Genomic DNA, 16,086 nt, shown 5'->3' with positions numbered 1-16,086 from the left:
CCAGCAGTCTGACGACAGTACCCAGACCAGCCCAAGGAGCTTGGTCCCTGCTGTTGCTGCCTACTCCGAGATATCTAATTATAGCGGTGGGGAAGTTGACGTCGATGATGATGTGTCTAGGGATGTCACGTGGGTGCCCACAAGAGAGGAAGAGGAGGGGAGTTCAGAGAGAGATATGGACCAGCAGATAGGGAGGAGAAGCAGGCGGAACTTACATTGCACAGGAGGGACAAACCAGACTGCTAATGTATCAGGAGTGAGGCATCAACCATGTAGGGTCACATCTGGCACTCCCAGGACGCCGGCACATGGCTCCGCAATGTGGGCTCTTTTTAATGTGTCCACTGCTGACAATAGTGTTGCCATCTGCAGCCTTTGCAGTCAACGCATAAGTCGCGGTAAGCCCAACACTCACCTAGGGACGACCGCCTTAAGAAGGCACATGAGCTGCCATCACTGAACCCAGTGGGAGCAACGGAACCCACAAAGCCACACTCCAGGCTCTCACCGTCCAACCTCTTCTACTTCTTCTCCTCTCTCCTCAGAATTGTCCTCCACTCCACCTTCCATCACGCTGTTATGGTTATGCAATAGAGTTCGTCTGCTTACCTGTTTGCATGTGTTCATTTCTAGAGACCAGCCGAGCTTCACCTGACTGCTTTTATATCCATCCTCTGGCATGGCTCCACTCTAGCTCCTATCAGACAACTCTATATTAACCTGTGCACTGCTAGCCTATCCTGCTGATCAACCTTTGTGTGTTAGCTTCCTGTTTCCTGCCGTGTGCTCTGCTACTGTTTTCCGTTACCGACTTTGGCGTGTCTTGACTATCCCTGTTTGCCTATGATCCTGACCTTTTGGCGTGTACCCGACTATTCTTGTCTGCTTGTGGCCCCGACCTTGGCTTTGTCCCTCACCATCCCTATCCTCCTGTTGCCTACTGTGGGTGTGAGCTGGGGGTCGCAACCTGGAGCCAGTTGCAGCCAAGTCCATCCTCACCACTCGAGGCTCTGGTGAACACCTGCTGGCTCTTAGACTCCGCGCCCCAGGGAATCTTACGCTCTAACCCCAGTGGGATCTGTCCCCCGTCTGCAGCAGTCAGCCGTAGGGTCCACAACCTTGCGGTGCACCCCTAAACCCTACGGTGTGCATCTGTCACCTGGGCTCTAGGTGACCTAACAGTTTGATCAGCCATGGACCCGGCTGACGTGCCGGTCCCTGCAGTCGATCCATTGCAGGGCATAGTGCAGAGACTCGAGACCCAGGAATCTAATCAGACGCAGGTGATGCAATTCCTTCAGGATCTGGTTTTCCGCTTTTAGCAGCTACAGGCTTCCTTGGGAACCCCGAACCTGCAGCCTCAAGTACAGTCTGCGACTGCACCTATCGCACCAGTCGCATCCACGCATTCATTATTACTGCCAGCTCCGTCCCGTTTCTCTGGGCACTCCAAGGCCTGCAGGGGCTTCCTCAGCCAATGCACCATTCATTTTGAGCTCCAGCCTCAAAACTTTCTGTCCGATCGGGCAAAGGTAGCCTATATCATTTCCCTCCTCTCCGGTGAAGCTTTAGCCTGGGCTGCTCCCCTGTGGGAGAAAAATGATCCCGTGGTTTCCAGCCTGTCCAACTTCTTGAAGCTCTTTCGTAACATCTTCGAGGAACCAGCTCGGGTTTCTTCTGCCGCTAGTGCCCTTTTACGTCTTCGCCAAGAATCTTGTTCAGTGGGCCAATATGCACTTCAGTTCCGTATCCTTACGGCGGAATTGAGCTGGAACAATGAGGCCCTGGTCGCAACCTTTTTACATGGCCTCTCTGACCGAGAGAAGGACGAATTAGCAGGAAGAGCTATCCCCGCCGGTCTGGACGATGTCATTTCCTTATGTAATCAGATTGACATTAGTTTCCAGGAGAGGTCCTTAGAAAAAAGACGCCAGCACCCCCCAGGTTCTAGTCAGCCTGAGCTTTTTCCCCGTCGCCCTGTGGAGCATCCTCTGTCTGCTGAGGAACCCATGCAGCTGGGCCGGACCAGACTAACCCCCGAAGAACGTGCTAGACGCAGAACTCTGGGCTTGTGTCTTTATTGTGGGGGCAAGGGTAATTTTCGTGACTCCTGCTCGCTCCGTCCGGGAAACGCTCGGGTCTAATACATTTGGAAGGTGGAGTATTGGACCCAGAAACATCACCTTCTCGTCTCCTTCTTCCGGTGTTCCTCCATGTAGGCACTTCTTCCCAATCGGTCCTAGCATATCTGGACTCCGGGGCTGCCGGCAATTTTATGGACTGGAGAACTGCTTCTTCTATGAAGCTTACCCTTTCTCCCCTCGCTACTCCACTAGTAGTCTCGGCAATTGATGGCACTATGCTCCCAGGGGGCCCTATCCGTTTCCAGACTCTACCTATTAGGATGTCGGTAGGGATGCTCCACCAGGAGTGGATCTCCTTCCTCATCCTACCCAAGGCCTCTACCCCCATTGTATTGGGCCTTCCTTGGCTACAGCTCCACTCGCCACATGTGGACTGGGTATCTGGGCAGATCCTGGCCTGGGGTCCTTCGTGTTTCTCGTCTTGTCTTCCCAAGGTGACCCCCAAGAGGAAACTTCCCATTGCCACCACATCTGTATCGTCCGATCTTCCCGCGGCATACAGCGATTTCCGGGATGTGTTCTGCAAGAAGTCTGCTGAGGTGCTTCCTCCTCACAGATCTTTTGACTGTGCTATTGACCTTGTCCCTGGAGCAACCCTGCCCAGGGGTCGTACCTACCCTTTGTCCATTCCAGAGACCCAGGCCATGTCTGAGTATGTCGCTGAGAATCTGGAGAGAGGTTTCATCCGGAAATCCTCATCGCCTGCAGGAGCAGGGTTCTTTTTCATTGCCAAAAAGGATGGTACCCTCAGACCCTGCATCGACTATAGAGGTTTAAACGCTGTGACTATTAAAAACCGTTACCCCTTACCTCTAATATCTGAGCTATTTGACAGGTTGAAGGGGGCTTCCATTTTCACTAAGTTGGATCTCAGAGGTGCATAAAATCTCATTCGAATACGGGAAGGTGACGAATGGAAGACCGCATTTAACACTAGGGACGGGCATTACGAGTACTTGGTTATGCCTTTTGGTTTGTGTAATGCTCCAGCTGTGTTCCAGAACTTTGTCAATGAAATATTCAGGGATCTACTGTACCAGTTTGTTGTCATCTATCTGGATGATATTCTCATCTTTTCCGAAAATCTGCCTGCTCACAGAAACCATGTACGCACCGTACTTCAGCGCCTTAGAGAGAACAATCTCTATGCCAAGATGGAGAAATGTTCCTTTGAATGTTCCGAGGTCCTGTTTCTGGGATGTTTTGTTTCTAGTGCGGGTCTTCGCATGGATCCCGGAAAGGTCTCAGCCATTACCAACTGGCCCCTCCCCGCTAGCCTCAAGGCCACACAGCGCTTTCTTGGCTTCACAAATTATTATAGGCAGTTCATAATGAATTACTCTTCCATTGCTGTGCCTATTATTGCTTTGACCAAGAAGGGTGCGAATGCCAAAGACTGGCCTTCCGAGGCTGTCTCTGCGTTTCATGATATTAAACAGGCCTTTGTCTCTGGACCCCTCTTGAGGAGACCAAATCCTGAGGACCCATTTTTTATTGAAGTAGACGCTTCTTCGATGGGGGTGGGAGCTGTGCTTCTTCAGGACTAGTGATGGACGAACTTCCGACGGGACGTTTCGCGAAAGCGAAATGCGAACGGACCCAAACGTTCGCGAAACCGAACGTTCGCCGCGGGCCCCATTGACTTCAATGGGAGGCGAACTTTGCAAACCTTCATGTCGAATTTGCGGCCACGTGGTAATTATTAGGGGGTAAAACGTAGTCCCACCATCTGGACAATGACATAATACATGTATGAGGTGAATTTGGGATCGATAACTACAAGCATTTTTATTTTATTTGGGAAATTGTTCTAACAATTCAGGACTATGGAGCTAATGAAGGCAATGGAGGAGAGGGAAGGTCAGGGACCAGGGTAGGCAAAGAAGAGGGTGCAGGAGATGATCACCAGCAGCGTGACATACCGGAATGACACATGCACCGTGATAGAGGCATCTGACAGCAGCACCGTAATACAGAGCACTGACAGCAGCACCGTGACATACAGCGCTGACAGCAGCACCGTGACATACAGCGCTGACAGCAGCACCGTGACATACAGCGCTGACAGCAGCACCGTGACATACAGCGCTGACAGCAGCACCGTGACATACAGCGCTGACAGCAGCACCGTGACATACAGCACTGACAGCAGCACCGTAAGCAGCCCCAGGAGGAAGTCAGCACAGCACAGGGATGGTGTGATCCCCTCATAATAAGAACCCCCAGGAGGAAGTCAGCACAGCACAGGGATATCATAAGCAGCCCCAGTAGAAATATGACACCGCTCAACCTCTTCAAAGAGGAGGGTAGGGGCATATAGTACGGTGTGCTTTTTTGGGTCAAGGAAGTGAGCAGACTGTACGTCAGTCCCTATACCGCTGAAGGACTGCTGCAGTATAGGGCAGCGGTCAGCAGTGGTGCACGTCAACCCTATCTATTGTGGACCTATAGCGGTCCTTACAGAACAGCAGACTGTACCGCACTCAAGCCTATGTACCGTAGCACCCTATACCAAGTTACCAGTCCTTATAAGAACTTTTGTGGACCAAGCAGGTTGTGTATTAGTGTTTAGCAGACTGTACGTCAGTCCCTATACCGCTGAAGGACTGCTGCAGTATAGGGCAGCGGTCAGCAGTGGTGCACGTCAACCCTATCTATTGTGGACCGATAGCGGTCCTTACAGAACAGCAGACTGTACCGCACTCAAGCCTATGTACCGTAGCACCCTATACCAAGTTACCAGTCCTTATAAGAACTTTTGTGGACCAAGCAGGTTGTGTATTAGTGTTTAGCAGACTGTACGTCAGTCCCTATACCGCTGAAGGACTGCTGCAGTATAGGGCAGCGGTCAGCAGTGGTGCACGTCAACCCTATCTATTGTGGACCGATAGCGGTCCTTACAGAACAGCAGACTGTACCGCACTCAAGCCTATGTACCGTAGCACCCTATACCAAGTTACCAGTCCTTATAAGAACTTTTGTGGACCAAGCAGGTTGTGTATTAGTGTTTAGCAGACTGTACGTCAGTCCCTATACCGCTGAAGGACTGCTGCAGTATAGGGCAGCGGTCAGCAGTGGTACACGTCAACCCTATCTATTGTGGACCGATAGCGGTCCTTACAGAACAGCAGACTGTACCGCACTCAAGCCTATGTACCGTAGCACCCTATACCAAGTTACCAGTCCTTATAAGAACTTTTGTGGACCAAGCAGGTTGTGTATTAGTGTTTAGCAGACTGTACGTCAGTCCCTATACCGCTGAAGGACTGCTGCAGTATAGGGCAGCGGTCAGCAGTGGTGCACGTCAACCCTATCTATTGTGGACCGATAGCGGTCCTTACAGAACAGCAGACTGTACCGCACTCAAGCCTATGTACCGTAGCACCCTATACCAAGTTACCAGTCCTTATAAGAACTTTTGTGGACCAAGCAGGTTGTGTATTAGTGTTTAGCAGACTGTACGTCAGTCCCTATACCGCTGAAGGACTGCTGCAGTATAGGGCAGCGGTCAGCAGTGGTGCACGTCAACCCTATCTATTGTGGACCGATAGCGGTCCTTACAGAACAGCAGACTGTACCGCACTCAAGCCTATGTACCGTAGCACCCTATACCAAGTTACCAGTCCTTATAAGAACTTTTGTGGACCAAGCAGGTTGTGTATTAGTGTTTAGCAGACTGTACGTCAGTCCCTATACCGCTGAAGGACTGCTGCAGTATAGGGCAGCGGTCAGCAGTGGTGCACGTCAACCCTATCTATTGTGGACCGATAGCGGTCCTTACAGAACAGCAGACTGTACCGCACTCAAGCCTATGTACCGTAGCACCCTATACCAAGTTACCAGTCCTTATAAGAACTTTTGTGGACCAAGCAGGTTGTGTATTAGTGTTTAGCAGACTGTACGTCAGTCCCTATACCGCTGAAGGACTGCTGCAGTATAGGGCAGCGGTCAGCAGTGGTGCACGTCAACCCTATCTATTGTGGACCGATAGCGGTCCTTACAGAACAGCAGACTGTACCGCACTCAAGCCTATGTACCGTAGCACCCTATACCAAGTTACCAGTCCTTATAAGAACTTTTGTGGACCAAGCAGGTTGTGTATTAGTGTTTAGCAGACTGTACGTCAGTCCCTATACCGCTGAAGGACTGCTGCAGTATAGGGCAGCGGTCAGCAGTGGTGCACGTCAACCCTATCTATTGTGGACCGATAGCGGTCCTTACAGAACAGCAGACTGTACCGCACTCAAGCCTATGTACCGTAGCACCCTATACCAAGTTACCAGTCCTTATAAGAACTTTTGTGGAACAAGCAGGTTGTGTGTTAGTGATTAGCAGACTGTACGTCAGTCCCTATACCGCTGAAGGACTGCTGCAGTATAGGGCAGCGGTCAGCAGTGGTGCACGTCAACCCTATCTATTGTGGACCGATAGCGGTCCTTACAGAACAGCAGACTGTACCGCACTCAAGCCTATGTACCGTAGCACCCTATACCAAGTTACCAGTCCTTATAAGAACTTTTGTGGAACAAGTGAGTTGTGAATGTTTAGCAGACTGCAGCAGAAGGGCAGCAGTCAAGTATAATATCCTTTCTATATTTGGAAGAAAGAATATTATACATGTACAAGCCTATTACTGTACCACTGATACCAGTCCTGAAAAGAACCTTTGTGGAACTAATAATAACAGCAAGTCTTTAAAATTACCCTCACTGCCTGACAACACTGCTTCCTTCCTGTCCCTATACAAATTGGCAAAAAAAGAGAACGATTAGTGGTTACTGGAACAGCTCTTTTGTGGACCTTGATAGTAACAGCTAATGATGATGATGATGATGATGATGATGAAAGACTAATCTGGCTGTCCCTGTAGCATACACCGTCCTTTCCCTTTCTCTAAACTAACAAAAGACACTCAGGCTGCTGCAAGAATCAGCAGCACAGCAAACCTATATACACCTAACACCTATACCAGTCCTGAAAAGAACTTTTGTGTACCAAATAGCTAGTGGTTTATCTCTCCCTACTCCACACAGGAACCTGTCCCTATCGTAACAGAAGAAAGAATGTAAAATGGCCACCGGATCGGGTGTATTTATAGGTTAGGGGGAATGTCCAAGTGTCCATGTGCTGTCATGTCTCAATTGGCTGTCCTGTATCACATGATAAACGTGTCACCAAAGGTTAAAGTTCTTGTATACATTAAACACGTAAGTCCGCCGCGGCGAACGACGGAAAAAGGCGTTCGAACGTGCGGACCGCGAATGTCGGAAATTCGCCGCGAAACGACCGCCGGGCGAAACGTTCGTCCATCACTATTCAGGACTTTGAGAAGAAACGTCAACCATGTGTGTTCTTCTCCAAAAAAAATTCTCAGGCAGAGAGAAATTATGCCATTGGTGATCGGGAACTTCTCGCAATTAAATTGGCGTTGGAGGAGTGGCGTCATCTCTTGGAAGGTTCCCCTCACTCCATAACGATCTTTACTGATCATAAGAATCTACAGTACCTACAGAATGCTAAACCCCAGACAGGCCAGGTGGAGTCTCTTCTTTTCTCGTTTTAAATTCACGATTAGGTACAAACCTGGTTCCTGCAACGGTCGAGCTGATGCGCTCTCTAGGTCATTTGACACTTTGGACGAGGAGTCCAACCCTGATCCTGAGCCGATCATTCCTACCTCTTGCATTGTTGCCCATTCTACCACCCTGGAATCAAAAATTCCTCCTGGTAAGACCTTTGTTCCCACGGAGCTAAGAACTAAGATCCTTCGTTGGGGACATGATTCCAAGGTGGCAGGTCATGCTGGGTTCCTCCGATCCTTCCTGCTTATCAGTCGTCACTACTGGTGGCCTAATCTCCGCTCGGATGTTAAAGACTATGTTAAGGCTTGTCACGTTTGTGCTCAGTCTAAATCTTCCACTCAAGCCCCTGCTGGTCTTCTCATGCCCTTGCCCATTCCTAAGGAGCCCTGGTCTCATATCGCCATGGATTTTATCACTGATCTTCCACTATCGGAGAATAATACGGCCATTTGGGTAGTAATCGATCGGTTCTCCAAGATGGCTCATTTTGTTCCTCTTCCTGGTCTCCCTTCTGCCCCTGCCTTGGTTCCCATTTTTGTACGAGAGATTTTCCGCCTTCATGGTGTTCCTTCTCATGTCGTTTCGGACAGGGGTGTGCAATTTACTTCTCGTTTTTGGAAAGCCTTTTGCAAATCCCTCGACATTACCTTGGATTTTACCTCTTCTTATCATCCCCAATCCAATGGCCAGACTGAGAGAGTTAATCAGGAGTTGGAGGTCTTTCTCCGTACCTTGGTCTCTGCCCATCATGATGATTGGGCATCACTATTACCGTGGGCTGAGTTCTCCCACAATAATCATGTTAACGTCAGTTCTCAGAAAACACCCTTTGTCATTGTTTATGGAAGACATCCTCAGCTTCCTCTTCCTATGACTTGTTCTTCTGACATTCCAGCTTTGGCTACTGTTCAGGAATCATTCAATTCCATGTGGGCTGACGTTCACGATTCCCTCCAGAAAGCTGCCAACAAATTCAAGAGTTTTGCTGACCGTCGCAGGCGTAAGCCACCTTCTCTTCAGCCAGGAGACAAAGTCTGGCTCTCCACCAGGAACATCAAACTCCGGGTTCCTTCCCTCAAATTTGCCCCAAGATTCATTGGTCCATACACCATAATTTCTAAACTGAATCCGGTTTGTTTCAAGCTCCAGATTCCCAAAAGCCTCAAAATCTCTAACTCCTTCCATGTTGCCCTTCTAAAGCCTTTAGTCCTCAATAAGTTCTCTCGTCCTCTCTCTACCATAGCACCGGTCTCTGAGGATGATCAGGAGTACGAGGTTAGCCAAATTTTGGATTCCCGACTCTGTAGAGGCATTCTCCAGTACCTCGTGCACTGGAAAGGTTTTGGTCCTGAGGAGAGGTCATGGATTTCGGCTTCCGAGGTCTTTGCACCTCATCTGTTGAGGAAGTTTCATTTGAAGTTCCCCTCTAAACCTGGTCCCAGGCGGGGAAGGGGGAGGCCTCGTAAGAGGGGGGGTAGTGTCATGGTTATGCAATAGAGTTCGTCTGTTTACCTGTTTGCATGTGTTCATTTCTAGAGACCAGCCGAGCTTCACCTGACTGCTTTTATATCCATCCTCTGGCATGGCTCCACACTAGCTCCTATCAGACAACTCTATATTAACCTGTGCACTGCTAGCTTATCCTGCTGATCAACCTTTGTGTGTTAGCTTCCTGTTTCCTGCCGTGTGCTCTGCTACTGTTTTCCGTTACCGACTTTGGCGTGTCTTGACTATCCCTGTTTGCCTGTGATCCTGACCTTTTGGCGTGTACCCGAATATTCTTGTCTGCTTGTGGCCCCGACCTTGGCTTTGTCCCTCACCATCCCTATCCTCCTGTTGCCTACTGTGGGTGTGAGCTGGGGGTCGCGACCTGGAGCCAGTTGCAGCCAAGTCCATCCTCACCACTCGAGGCTCTGGTGAACACCTGCTGGCTCTTAGACTCCGCGCCCCAGGGAATCTTACGCTCTAACCCCAGTGGGATCTGTCCCCCGTCTGCAGCAGTCAGCCGTAGGGTCCACAACCTTGCGGTGCACCCCTAAACCCTACGGTGTGCATCTGTCACCTGGGCTCTAGGTGACCTGACAGCCGTCCTCACGTTTTTCTGGAAAAAGGCAGGCTTCCGTGGGCCAAATGTTCGAGTGTAAAAAAATGATGATGCCGGATAACCCTCTTGCCCAACGGTTGATGGCTGGCTTGTCAGAACTGATAGCCCGCCAACTACTGCCATATAAACTGGTGGACTCAGAGGCCTTTCGAAAATTTGTGCCCATTGGAACACCACAATGGAAGGTCCCAGGAAGGAAGTATTTCTCACAGAAGGGCATCCCAGAGCTATATGGCCATGTTCAGCGGCAAGTCAATGTATCTCTGGCACACAGTGTCGGTGCCAAGATACATCTGACCACAGACACGTGGTCTAGCAAACACAGGCAGGGAAGGTATATAACTTTTACTGCCCACTGGGTGAACCTTCTGACGACCATTAAGCATGTAACCCATGGCACCCGTGTAGATTTGGTTTTACCGCCACGGATTGCATGCAGGCCTGCCTCTTCTACGCCTCTTACTCCATCCCCCCTCCTCCTCGGCTGACTCCTCCTTTTCCACTGCTAGCGTCTCTTCCGCTGTGCCGTCCAAGCTCCCCAGAACCTATTTGACTTGCCAGGTGAGATGTTGCCATGCTGTGCTGCGTCTGTTGTGCCTGGAAGCCAAGAGCCACACTGGCCCTGCACTCCTTTCAGCTTTGCGTTCACAGGCAGATCAGTGGCTAACACCGCTCAATTTGACAGTTGGTAAAGTGGTGTGCAACAACGGTGCCAATCTGCTCAGCGCATTGAAACAGGGCAAAATTACACATGTGCCATGCATGGCACACGTCTTAAACTTGGTCGTGCAGCGATTTGTTGTCAAATACCCTGGGGTCCAGGACATCTTGCGGCAGGCCAGGAAAATCTTACACGGCCATGGCTCGCCTTGCTGACATTCAGCGTAGAAACAATCTGCTGGTCAGACGTCTTATTTGTGATTGCCTGACGCATTGGAACTCAAACTTCTATATGCTTGATAGGCTGCTCCAGCAGAAACGTTAACGACTACCTGTACGAACTCGGCGACAGAACAGGTTCTGGGGAGCTTGTTTTTTTTTTCACTGCGCCACTGGCTGCTCATGCGCGATGCATGCAGACTTCTGGGCCATTTGATGAGATTACCAAACTGGTCAGTCACAGCCATGGCGCCAGCAGTGACATCATACCGTACGCTTCCTTTTGGAGCGTGCATTGAGTCGTGTCATTGATCAAGCTGTGGGGGAGCAGGAAGATGAGGAAGTCGCAATGCTGGATGAATTCCCAGGGGGGACTACTCTATCTGAGACAAGTCAACAACAGGAGTCTACAGAGGAGGATGGTGCCGGGGCGGATGAGGAGGAGCAAGAAGAGCATGCTTTAAACCTTTCTGGGATCCCATTTGTTGTCCGTGGATGGGGGGAGGAGAACAAGGAGGATGACATTATCCTGGAAGATGAGCAGGAGCCAGGCCACCACACCGCTTCCAGTTTAGTGCAAATGGGGGCCTTCATGCTCCAGTGTTTTAACAGGGACCCCGTATAAAAAGCATAAAGGTCAAGGACCAGTACTGGGTGGCAACGTACTTAGACCCCCGGTACAAAAACAAAATGGCGGAAATGTTACCACATCACAGAGGGCTGTCAGAATGGAGCACTTCCAGGCCTTGCTTAGAGAAATGCTGCATTCTGCTTTTGCATGCGCTGGCAGAGGAATTCCCACTCCCAGAGAAAGAGTTGTGGGTACCAATCCAACAGCACCTGCAAGAAGAGGGCGGTTTGAAGATGTGTTGGTCACTTCTGATATGAGATCATTCTTTCAGCTGACCCATCGACAGGTCTCATCCGGATCCAGCATCAGGGAACGCCTAGACCAACAGGTATCCGACTGCATCGGGTTAACGGCCGATGTGGACGCTCTGAGAAGTGATGAACCCCTGGACTACTGGGTGGGCAGGCTTGACCTCTGGCCAGAGCTTGCCCAATTTGCAAAGGAACTGTTGGCTTGTCCAGTGTTCTGTCCGAAAGGACGTTCAGCGCAGCAGGGAGGATCGTGACCGATAAGCGTACTCGCCTAGCTCACAACAGTGTTGACTACCTCACATTTATAAAAATGAATGAGGCATGGATCTCGGAGGAATTCAACACATGTGACCAGTAGACCATATATATGCATAACTCTTTAAACGATTTATATAATCTAGCACACGGACCTTTTTTCTACCTTTGGCTCACGTGTACAAAAAAACACACCGTACTATATGCCCATATCCTCCTGTTTGAAGAGGTTGAGCGGTGTCATAATTTTGGGTCCTGCAGCGAGTTGCTGGTGTCAGTGCTCTCTATCTCGGTGCTGGTGTCAGTGCTCTCTATCTCGGTGCTGGTGTCAGTGCTCTCTATCACGGTGCTGGTGTCAGACTCTCTATCTCGGTGCTGGTGTCAGTGCTCTCTATCACGGTGCTGGTGTCAGTGCTCTCTATCACGGTGCTGGTGTGGTGTCAGTGCTCTCTATCTCGGTGCTGGTGTCAGTGCTCTCTATCACGGTGCAGGTGTGGTGTCAGTGCTCTCTATCTCGGTGCTGGTGTCAGTGCTCTCTATCACGGTGCTGATTTGGTGTCAGTGCTCTCTATCTTAGTGCTGGTGTCAGTGCTCTCTATCTCGGTGCTGGTGTCAGTGCTCAGTCTCTATCGCGGTGCTGGTGTCAGTGTTCTATCTCAGTGCTGGTGTCAGTGAGGGAGATAGCAGCGGAGAAGCCAATCAGCAGGCAGTGCCAGCACCATGCCTGAGGATCAGCACTGGACTGGCACCTCCGGACCACCTCAGTGGAGCCCTGCATAGGTGGGGGCAGAGGGAGGGGTCAGGGGCTCAAGCACAGGTTGGGACACTGGCACAGGACTGCGCTGCCCTGACTGTGGCACTGATCATCTCCTGCACCCCCTTCATAGCCTGGCCTGACCTTGCCTCTCCTCCATGGCCTTCATGCGCTCCTAAATTGACAAAATTGTCGTTGTCGATCCCAGATTCACTTAATACTTCTGGTATGTCAGTATCCATGTTGTGGGACTATGTGTGCACAGCTAGTAAGTATTTTATGGCTGAAAATATGATCTGGAGGTTTTTAAGGTTCGCCTACCATTAAAGTGAATGGGTCCGCCGCGAACCTCAGGGCACGTTCGCAAAATGTCCCGTCGGAAGTTCGTCCATCACTATGGACAGCCTTCCCAGAAGAGTTGAAGCTGTTATAGCTACAAACGGTGGGCTGGGCCGTGGGACAGGGTGGAAAATTCCCCCCAGGCTGCCTAACTTATATACAAAATGGCTGCTGTCTGCATTCTAGGAGTTGTAGTCCGGACCGCAGTCAATTTCCTGGAGAGTGAGTGAGTGGAGAGAACTGAGCAGTGGTACGCAGCAGCCAAAAACTTTAACTCCTGGAGACTGACTCTTCAGAGGCGGGGCACATGGCAGGTCACGCACATCACGTGACTGCAGACATTCCAAGATCCCGCATTTGGCTGCAGGCTCCCAGACAACCGCAAGCGCTGGGCCAGAAGATAGAGTAGCCGAATGGAGTACAGCCGCTCTGGCTGCTCTGTCTTCTGCCAGGAGAGGGGGCAGGACGGAGCCGGGGGCGCTCAGCTGGTGGACACTGATGAGTTGGCACTAATAGGCTGAACTGGTGGGCACTGATAGGCTGCATTTGCTTGGCACTGATCAGGCTGCATTTAATTGGCACTGGTAAGGCTGTGGTGTGAAGCGTCACCTCCCTAAAAAGGCTTTTTGCAGGTTGGGATGTCTGTGACTGGCTCGGGCTTGGGCGCTGGATGGCTGAAACTTGAAATGGTTAGAGAGACAGTCACAGAAAGAAGAAGAAATAACTGATGGAGAACAACTTACTTTTCCACTACAAGTCCTTGGACTGGAGGCAGGCAGAGACCGGGGCATGACTGGCTCAGACTGGGTGCTGGCTGCAACTTAAAGTTGTCATCACCCCCCCAGGAGGATGAGTTGCCACCGGCATCGCTGAGATGAGAGACCGTTTCACCCCCAGCTGACCCGCACATCCCATCCCCCCATACACCCTGCCCCAGTGCCCTGCCCACCCAGTAGCCTCAAAATGAATGAATGAATGAATGAAATACTTATATAGCGCGCAATGCGAACTGAATCGCCTCTAGGCGCTGTGGCGAGCTTTGATCATCTGCTAAAAGAGGAAGGTCTTGAGTTTTTTCCTAAAAGCCAGGTGATTTTCTTCCAGGCGGATGTTGATTGGTAGAGCATTCCATAGCAGAGGCCCTTGGACAGCGAATCTCCGATCACCCTTGGATTTATACCGGGCTTTGGGCACGAGGAGGAGGTTTTTGTTGGCTGATCGAAGACTGCGGTTTGGTGTGTAATGATTTATTTTCTCCATTAGGTATTGCGGAGCTTCTCTATGCACGCATTTGTGGGTGAGGCAAAGGGTCTTGAACGTGATCCGATTTTTTACGGTTAGCCAATGTAAGCTCCTCAGTGAAGGAGAAATGGATTCCCAGGGTTTTTTTCCTGTTATCAGCCTTGCCGCCGTGTTTTGGATCAGTTGTAATCGCGCAAGTTGATATTGTGGTAATCCTATGTAAAGCGAGTTTGCGTAGTCCAGTCGTGAATTAATGATTGTTCCAACTACCACTGCTTTGTCATTCTTTGGGATAAAAGGGATGAGTCTGCGAAGCATGCGCAGTAGATGGTGAGATCGACTGACTACAGATCCTATTTGCGCATCCATTGACATTTGTGCGTCTAAAATAACCCCGAGACTCTTCGCTTTGGTCTTTGGGGAGATAGTCTGACCAAAGACGGTTGGTGGAGACCAGGAGGTTTTGGTTGCGGGCTTATGATTTGGGTGTAAGATAAGAAGCTCTGTCTTTGATTGGTTCAGCTGGAGGGAGTTGGTGGTCATCCAGTCCTCTATTGATTTGAGGCAGTTTTCAAGTTGTTGTTGGTGATCTTTTTTTCCATTGATCCGGAAATAAAGTTGTGTGTCGTCAGCGTAAGAGTGGAAGCAGAGATCTGAGCATCTGATGATTTGAAGGAGTGGGCGAATGTAAATGTTGAAGAGAACGGGTGACAATGGAGAGCCTTGAGGGACTCCGCAGGTGACTGCCCGAGTTTCGGAGAGGAATTTTCCTAGTTTCACTGTCTGTGACCGATTTCCTAGGAAGGACGCGAACCAATGGAGATCTATGTCTTGGACTCCGGCTACTTCTGTGAGGCGGACGAGTAGAGTATTGTGATCTACTGTATCAAACGCTGCACTTAGGTCTAGCAGTACGAGGAGACACGGCTCTCCGTCATCTGCTGCTTCGAGGGCGTCATCCCAAATCTTGAGGAGAGCTGTTTCTGTTCCATGACCCGGGCGGAAGCCTGATTGCAGCGGGTCCAGGAGTTTGTGAGTATCCAGGTGAAGTTGTAGCTGATGTACTACAGCTTTCTCCATGATCTTAGAAATGGTGTTGAGGCTTGTAATCGGCCTACGGTTGTTTGGATCCTGAGGGTCCAGGTTTGGTTTCTTGAGTAGAGGTTTGACAATGCCTTGTTTGAGGATGCTGGGAACAATCCCTTCGTGGAATGATCGGTTTATGAGGTGGGTTATGGTTGGAGCCACGATGTCGGAGCATTCTTTCAGTAGTTTTGTGGGGATGATGTCAATAGGTGAGGTACTGTCACGCAGTTTATTAATGATGTTTTTTGCGGTGTCTACGGTAATTGGGGATAGTGAAAATTTTGGCGGTTGCGGTATGTTGGTGCGGACATCCTCTTTATGTTTTTGCTGGCTGAGGTTGGATGTTTTCTTCTGACAAATTGTTTCCCTGATGGTTTTGACTTTATCGATGAAAAAATCCGACAGTTTGTCACAGTAATCCTGGGATTCGCTTTCTGGGGGTTCTAGGCACACCGGATTCATTGATTGATTAACCAGTTTAAACAGTTCCCGTGGTTGGTTTGCGGCCGTTGAGATTGTATATGAGAAGTGGTCCTTTTTGGCTTTGAAGATTGCTTTCCGATAATTCTCTGTCAGACCTTTGTAGTTAAATAGGTTTTCCTCGGTGGGATTTCTTCTCCATGTTCTTTCCGCTCTTCTGCGTTCTTGCTTTAGTACGGAGAGGGAGCTATTAAACCATCCAGCATTTTTCTTCCTGATGAGAGCCCTGCGTTTTGGTGCTACCGAGTCTGCTGATTGCAGTAATGCCTTGTTCAGGGAGTTGAGTGTTTCCTCCGTAGAGTGGTTTAAGGTTATTGTAGATATTTTTTTGGACAGAGT

The 16,086-nt window shown here is 50.0% G+C and overlaps 1 protein-coding gene across 1 annotated transcript in view; it reads left to right on the top strand.

The window, feature by feature from the left end:
* Positions 1–16,086, top strand: part of LOC143956085 (uncharacterized) — a 211,311-nt gene that overhangs the window by 127,709 nt on the left and 67,516 nt on the right. The gene's annotated exons all lie outside the window — the stretch shown is intronic.

Source organism: Lithobates pipiens, unplaced genomic scaffold (assembly GCF_037356315.1).
Source record: "Lithobates pipiens isolate NorthernLeopardFrog02 unplaced genomic scaffold, aLitPip1_a1.2 Scaffold_35, whole genome shotgun sequence".
In the NCBI taxonomy this organism is placed as follows: domain Eukaryota; kingdom Metazoa; phylum Chordata; class Amphibia; order Anura; family Ranidae; genus Lithobates; species Lithobates pipiens.
Note: the sequence above shows the minus strand (reverse complement) of the source record. Positions and strands in the feature narration are given on the sequence as shown.